The sequence below is a fragment of the Suricata suricatta genome, chromosome 9, assembly GCF_006229205.1.
Source record: "Suricata suricatta isolate VVHF042 chromosome 9, meerkat_22Aug2017_6uvM2_HiC, whole genome shotgun sequence".
In the NCBI taxonomy this organism is placed as follows: Eukaryota; Metazoa; Chordata; class Mammalia; order Carnivora; family Herpestidae; genus Suricata; species Suricata suricatta.
In genome coordinates this window covers 29,863,524-29,872,160 of record NC_043708.1, presented here as the reverse complement: position 1 = coordinate 29,872,160, position 8,637 = coordinate 29,863,524, and positions in this window count along the sequence as shown.

Sequence of the window (8,637 nt, the reverse complement as noted above, 5' to 3'; positions counted from 1 at the left end):
TATATAATGATTGCCACTTCAGATAGCTGTGAAATTAGGTGATTAACTAGTTGTTACTTAACCTTCTAATTTCTGTATAAGTCTAATTACATGAAATAGAAGTTGGGGTTCTGATTTTTTACTTTGCTTATCCATTTGGAGTGTCATTGTAACTACTGTATTGTAAATGATGGAAAATAATTGCATATGTTAAAAATAGTGTTATATTCTAAAAAAATAAAAAATAAGTTACAAAAAAATAAAAATAAAAAAAGATACAGGCATCAATAAAATAAAATAAAATAAAATACATGCATTTATAATGTTCCCTTTGATGCCTTCCCAGTTTCTTTGTCCCCTAATTTTTCTACTCCTCAGTCTATTTGGAAATCCTGTCTCTTGAAAATACATGTCTAATCAGACACTTTTTGTATATGGTCCAGATAATTTCTTTTTTTAAAAAAAATTTTAGTGTTTATTTATTTTTGAGAGAGAGAGAGAATGAGTAGGGGAGGGGCAGAGAAAGACACACACACAGAATCCAAAGCAGGCTCCAGGCTCTGAGCTGTCACCACAGAGCCCAATGTGGGGCTCAAACCCACGAACCATGAGATTATGACCTGAGCTGAAGTTGGATTCTTAACCAACTGAGCCACTCAGGTGCCTTGGTCCCAACAATATCTCAATGCCACTCTTTGTAAGTTGAGTCAAATGACCTTTATAATACAATTTTCCATTATGCTTTGCACATATTGCATCCTCTGGCTCTTTTCTGTTTTGAATATACTTGGCTGTGTCATGATTTTGCACATCTATACTTGTAATTCCCATTGCCAAAATGCTGTTTATTGGCCTCCCCCACTCCCCTTGCCCTATTTTTCTCACCAAACATATTATCTTTGGAAAAGCATTCCTTGTGAAATATTAGATGTTCTAGGGGTGCCTGGGTGGCTCAGTAGGTTAAGCATCAGACTTTGGCTCAGGTCATGATCTCACGGTTTGTGGGCTCAAGCCCCGCTTCGGACTCTGTGCTGACAGCTCAGAGCCTGGAGCCTCCTTCAGATTCTGTGTCTCCCTCTCTCTCTGCCCTTCCCCCACTCATGCTCTGTTTTTGTCTCAATAATAAAGAAAAACATTTAAAAATTTTTTAAAAATATTAGATGTTCTACTAGTGTGCTCCTGTAACTTTGTAGCCATCTCTTTGATGCACTCTAGGAATAGATGAGGAGAAAGTCTAACAGCCAGGGACAGACAGAAGAAAACTATGTCTAATGGAACCATAGAAACAGGGAAGGACAAACCAAGAAGACAATCTAATTAAACCTAGTTTTAAAAGATAAGTCAGAGAAAGGTTCACATGTTTTAAGCATATATGTTCACATAGAGATAAAAGGCAGCTGCTCCAATTTATTGATTCTCTTCTGAAATTGTTTTTTGTAAAACAAAACAAAACAAAACAAAAGAGAACCTGGATGGCTCAATCAGTTATGCATCTGACTTCGACTCAGGTCACGATCTCACTGTTCGTGAGTTTGAGCCCCGCATCAGACTCTGCTGACAGCTCAGAGCCTGGAGTCTGCTTTGGATTCTGTCTCCCTCTCTCTCAACCACTCCCCTGCTCTATCTCTCTCAAAAATAAATAAACATTAAAAAATTAAAACAAAAAAGGGGTGCCTGGGTGGCTTAGTCTGTTAAGTGTCAGACTTCGGCTCAGGTCATGATCTCACGTTTGTGGGTTTGAGCCCTGCATTGGGCTCTGTGCTGACAACTCAGAGCCTGGAGCCTGCTTCAGATTCTGTGTCTCCCTCTCTCTCTGATCCTTCTCTGTTCACACTGTCTCTCTATGTCTCTCAAAAATAAGTAAAAAACATTAAAAAATTTTTAAAAAAGGAAATCATATGGTATCTGTCTCTGATTGGCTTATTTCACTTAGTGTAATACTCTTCTAGCTCCACCCACATCATTGCAAATGACAAGACTTCGTTCTTCTTTATGGTTGACATATCACATCACACCTGTCAGAATGGCTTAAATTAACAACACAGGAAACAACAGGTGTTGGTGAGGCTGTGGAGAAAGAGGAACCCTCCTGCACTGTTGGTGGAAATCCAAACCGGTGCAGCCACCCTGGAGAACAGTATGGAGGTGCCTCAAAGAGTTAAAAATAGAACCACTCTATGATCCTGCAATTGCACTACCAGGTATTTACCCAAAGGATACAAAAATACTAATACAAACGGATACACACACCCCAATGTTTACTGCAACATTATCAATACTCAGTATATTTTTTGAAATGTCCATTCATCAGTATTGAGTAGAACTGGCATAAGCAAAGACACATAGATCAATGAGACAGACAAAGGAGTCCAGAAAGAGATCTATGCATAAATATTCCATTGATTTTATGACAAATTTTTAGAAGTTTGTTTGTTTGTTTGTTTTGAGAGAAAGAGAGAGAGAGAGAGAGCACTCACTCATAGAAGCTGGGGAGGGGCAGAGAGAGAGAGGGAGATAGAGAAAATCCCAAACAGGCTCTGTGTTAACAGCAGAGAACTGGATGCAGGGCTCAATCTCAAGAACCACAAGATCATGACCTGAGCCGAAGTAGGATCCTTAACCAACTGAGCCATCCAGGAGCTCTGATTTTATGGCAAATTTCCCAAAATAATTCAATGGGGAAATGAAAATCATTTAATGGCACAACTACATATTCTTATTGAAAAAAATTTGCCATCATCTTTCATGGTGTAGAGAAACAAATTTGAGATGCCTTACAGATGCAACTATAGAAGTTAAAACAATAGGACTTCTAAAAAATAGGACTTCCTAAAAAATTAACATAACATTAGGATAAGCAATGACTTTTTATACAACGTATAAAAGGGACTAACCTTAAAATAATTGGTAAATGGATTTAATCAAAATTAAAATTCTGTGCTTTTCCAAGGACACTGGGTAAGAAAATGGGAGAAAATATTCAATTACACATACATAAAAAATAGTTCCAAAAGAAGACTTAAAAATGATTAATAAACACATGAAAAAATGTTCAACATCATTAGTCATCAGAGAAATGCAAGTTAAACCACAGTGGCATACCACTACAGACTCACTAAAATGACTACAAATTAAGTCTGATGGTACCAGGAGTCTGGGGGATAGACCCAGTTGGAGTTCTCATCCATTATCACTGGCTACCACTTTACAACACGTTTCTGGTGGCTTCTTCTTATATATACTTATTGTATGCCCAATAATTCTCCTCGTAGATGTTTGTTTACCCAGCAGAAATTAAGCACATACTACACTTGTGTATGAACAAGACTTGTATGTAAATGTCCATTGAACATTTACTCATAAAACAGCCAAAATACTGGAAACAACTCAAAGATTCATTAATAGATGACTGAATAAAACAAATTTTGTTAGAATCATATAATGGAATACAGCTCAGCATAAAATAGGAACGAGCTACTGCTACAAGGAACAACATGGATGAATCTTAAAAAAAAATCAGTAATGATGAGTGAACAAAGGAAAACTCAAAAGAATAATACTGTTTGATTGAATTTATATGAAATTCTAGAATAGGCAATATTGTACAGCGAGAGAAATTGTGTCAGTGGCTGCATAAAGCAGAGGACAAGAGGACTGACTACTAAGGAACACAAGGAAATTTGGGGAGTATGGGATTGTTCTCTATCTTGATACATGTGTATATGTGTGTCAAAACTCATCATCCTGTTACACTTAGAATGGGTGCATTCACTGGGGTGCCTGGGTGGCTCAGTTGGTTAAGCGTTCTACTTCGGCTCAGGTCATGATCTCACGGTTTGTGAGTTTGGGCCTCGCATCAGGCTCTGTGCTGGCAGCTCAGAGCCTGAAGCCTGCTTTGGATTCTGTGTCTCCTTCTCTCTCTGCCCCTACCTGTCTCACATTCTGTCTCTGTCTCTCCCTCTCAAAAATAAACATTAAAAAAAATTTTTTAAAGAATGGGTGCATTCATGATACTGTATGTAAATTATACATGAATAAAGCTGATTATAAGTCATGAGATCATATTAACATTTTCTTTCAAAAATAAATTTATAAAATTTTATTTGGCTTCTTTGATTGTTTATTTGTAACTTTTTTCTTTTATATTAACATTATTATTAATTTAACATTAATTAACATTAACATTAATTTAACATTAATGAACATTAATTAATATTAAACATTAATTTGTTATTTTTGCTTTAACCTACATTATATAAGATTTCAAAATAATAATACCAATATTACTACTAACAATAAGACAGTGTTTGAAAGTCACTTGAAATGAATCTGTGTGGTTATATCGTGCATTTAAATTCATTTATTTCAGTTTGTTTCCCATTTTGAGTAACTGGTATTTTGGGAATCAATTTTGTTTATATAAGTCATTTACATAATCCTAAATTGAAAGCATATAACCAATGTGCACATGCGCGCACGCAGACGCACACACACACAGAAAAGGTGGGGTCTACATAACATCCTGTGATGATTAATTTTATATGTCATCTTGACTGGATTAAGAGATGCTCAGATAGCTAGTAAAACATTTCTAGGTATATCTGTGAGGGTGAGATTAGTATTTGATTCTGGAAGAGATCAGCATTTGAATCAATAGACTGGGTAAAGAAGGTTGCCCTCATTAATGCAAGTGGGCATTATCCAACCTTTGAGGACCTATATAGAGCAAAAAGGTCAAGGAAGGGTGAATTTGCTTTCTCTGCTTGAGCTGAGACATCCATTTTCTCCTGCCCTTGGACATCAATGTTCCTGAGTCTCAGGCATTCACATTTGCATGGAGTCTCAAACCATTGGCTCCATTGATTCTTAGGCCTTTAAGCTTAGAATTATACCACCAGCTTTTCTTGTTCTCCAGCTTGCAGCTGGCAAATCATGGGACTTCTTGGTCTCCATAATCCTGTAAGCATATATCCTATTGACCTGTTTCTCTGAGAAGCTCTAATACAGATTTGATACTAGGAATTGTTCTAGAGGAACAGAATCTTAAGGATGAGTTTTCTAAATTGGTTCTGGGGTTTCTGAAATCAGCTCTCTAATCTGATTAGATTTAGAGATCTTAACAACTCTATTTCCAATAGTAAAGAGAACACTAATAGTCCATGGTGAACTGTCTATAGAGACACATAAAATACCTGCACTGGATATACTCTTGATCAACCATTATATGAAGCAAAGAGGTAAGTGATACTGTATATGATACTTTTGAACATTTTTGGAAAACTAAGGGATAATGCCATTAGTTCGTTGCCTCCAATATTGCTGGACAAGTACTGAAAGAAAAGGATGATCTCAGGGATTCCAATTCTTAACTCAAGCATCCCATAAATGACCTAAAAGCTCCAATGTATGCCCAGAAGGAGAATCTTACTCCTGCAGTCACAGGGCTGAAATTGGTAAAAATCAAACTCAGAACTTCATCCTGTGATTAGCTGAATTACAGGTTGAACTCCCAGACTCACAAAGTGTCTTCTGTTATAGTGAAGGCATTGATTGGCAAAGAATAAGATCCTGTAAGTTGGACTGGGGACATACGGAAAAACCCTGATGAAGCTGGGGACATTGAGCCCTTATACTTTAATGAGCCTTCTTTGCTAGGGAAAGAGCTCCTTATAGCCCCAGTAGAATTGGTCCCCCCACCTATGGTGGGAACAGCTTTTCCATCTACATCTGAGGGGTTAACCTGGCATTACCTGAGGAAACAGTAATGATCCCCCCTGAGATAACTACCATATAAGACAGTGCTGACGCTGATTCTCTCAGGACCCACCCCCACCACGCTTCTTTGCTTCTAGACCTTCAGAGGACCCCTAATGGTGAGGCACAAAGCATGACCCATGAGGAGGTGAACTATACTCAAAAAGAACAACTTAAGTTTTCTAATTTATACCAACAGACATCCAGGGAACATGGATAGATTCTGAGGGTGTAGGATATTGGTCGAAGAAACATAAAGTTGGGTCAGGCCGAATTTATTGCTATGGGCTCACCAAGCAGAGGTTTTGAATTTAATTCTGAGGCCTGGGGAGTTAGAAAGGGTTCTAACAGGGGCACCTGGGTGGCTTAGTCAGTTGAGCATCCGGCTTCAGCTCAGGTCATGATCTCACAGTTCGTGGGTTCGAGCCCCAAATTGGGCTCTGTGCTGACAACTAGCTTAGAGCTGGCAGCCTGTCTTTTGATTCTGTGCCTCCCTCTCTCTCTGACCCTCCCCTGCTCACGCTGTCTCTCTCTCTCACACAAATAAATAAAACATTTAAATATTTTTTTAAAAAAGAAAGGGCTCCAATTGTTGGTTAGGTGGCTGAAACATAGACCAAAAGAAGGCCAATCATGAACCAGTTGTAGATGCCTGACCTGCCTTGGTTTAACATAGAGGAAGGGATTTGGAGGCTTAGGGACACTGGAATGTTGGAGTGGATTTGTCATTTAAGACCTACTCACCCACGCTGAGGACCTTTCACTAACACTTTGAGAAATTTGTGAGGGGAACCCAGCATCCTTGAAGAGCTCTGTGATGGCTCTTCTCTGTAGGATAGACTTTAGAGTGGGAACCACAGCCACTCAACTGGAAAATCTAAAAGTATTAGAAATATATGGATCCCAGGGAAATAGGGGTCAAGTGGCAGCACTCAACCAACAAAGAGAACATAGGCATGGTTACCATAATGAATGAGTCAAAATAATCTGACTCATGCACAGCTATGGTGTTGGCTAATCATATGTTCCTAGAAGTGAAATAGAAATTCTTACTTGATCTATATAAGCATAGAAGTTCTAAGTCAACAGAAATTCTAACTCCAATCATAAAAGCAGTGAATCACAGTCCTTCAATCAATTCCCAGAGTTGAGCCAGTTTACAGATCAAGAATCTTTTGAATGAATGGGAAGCCAGATACCCTTTAGGAAGAACTCTGATATACTAATGAAAATTTATATGGTTAATCTTTCTCCCAGCCTTTCTCAGAAGGATCTATGGCCTTTTAACAGGGTTGTACATTGGGGAAAAGGAAGTAATCATACCTTTCAGAGATTACTGGACATTGGCTTTGAAATGACACTGATTCCAGAAGACCCATGATGTCACTGTGGCTCTCCAGAGCCAGTCAGACTAGGAGAGCTTATAGAGGTCAGGTGATAAATGGGATTTTTGGCTCAGGTTTGTCTTACAGTAGGTTCAGTGGCTCCCTGAATGCATCCTATGGCTATTTCCCCAGTTGCAGAATGTGTAATTAGAATAAATATACTTAACAGGTGGCAAAATCCTCGCAATAGTTTCTTGACCTGTAGAGTTTGGGCTATTATGGTGAAAAAGGCCAAGTGGAAGCCATGTAGTACTGTCTCTACCTAGGAAAATAACAAATCACAAGAAATACACATCCCTAGAAGGATTACAGAGATTAGTGCCACCATTTGAAAGATACAATGGTGGTGATTCCCACCATACTCCCATTCAACTCTCCTATTTGAGCTGTGCAATAGACAGATAAATCCTAGGTAATGATAGTGTATTATTTTATTGTAAGCTTAATCATGTGGTAACTGCAATCATGGCTACTGTACCAGATGCAGTTTCATTATGTGAGAAAATTAACACATCCCTTGGTACCTGGTATGCAGCTACTAGGTCTAGCAAATCCATTTTTCTTCCATACCTGTCCATAAGGCCCACCAGAAGCAGTTTGCTTTCAGCTGGTAAGGTCAGTGATAGTATACATACACCTCTTTAGGGGTATAGCAACCCTCCATCCTTACGTCATAATTTATTTTGAAAGGATTTTGTCTTTCCCTCCCACAAGATATCACACTGGTCCATTACATTGATGACACTATGCTGACTAGACCTAGTATGTGAGAAGTACCAACTACTCTAGGCTTATTGGTTAAGACACTTGCACATCAGGGTGGTAAGTAAATCTAAAATTCACTTCTACCTCAGAAGGTACCCCCTAAACAGGGGTCCTGTTATTTAGGGCATGTTGAGATATCCCTTCTAAGGTGAAGAATAAGTTGTATCTGGCTCTCCTACAACTAAGATAGAGGCATAATACCTCTTTGGATTTTGGATGAAACACACTCCTCATTTGAGTGTTACTCCAGTCCATTTACCAAGTGACCTGAGAAGCTGCTAGTTTTGAGTGGGGCCCAGAAGAAGATGCTCTGCTATAGGTCCAAGCTGCTGCACAAGTTGCTCTTCCTCTTGGGCCTTATGATCCAGGAGATCTGCTTGTGTGTTTAGTGTCAGTGGCAGAGAGAGATGCTGTTTGGAGCCTTTGGCAGGTGCCTAGAGATGAATTGCAATGCAGGCTTTTAAGATTTGGGGGCAAGGCTCTGCCTTCACCTTCAGATGAGAAATCACTTTCTTTTTGAGAAATAGCTCTTGGCCTATTATTGGCCTTAATAGAGACTGAATGCTTGCTCATGGGCCACCAAGTTACCACATGACCTGAGGCAACTGTCATGAACTGTGTATTCTCTGACCCACCAATCCTCAAAGTGAGCCTGTACGTCAACACTCCATCAAACAGAAGTGATATATACAACATCAGGACTGAGTAGGCCCTGAAGTAACATGAAGAAGTGGCCCAAGTGTCCAAAGTTCCT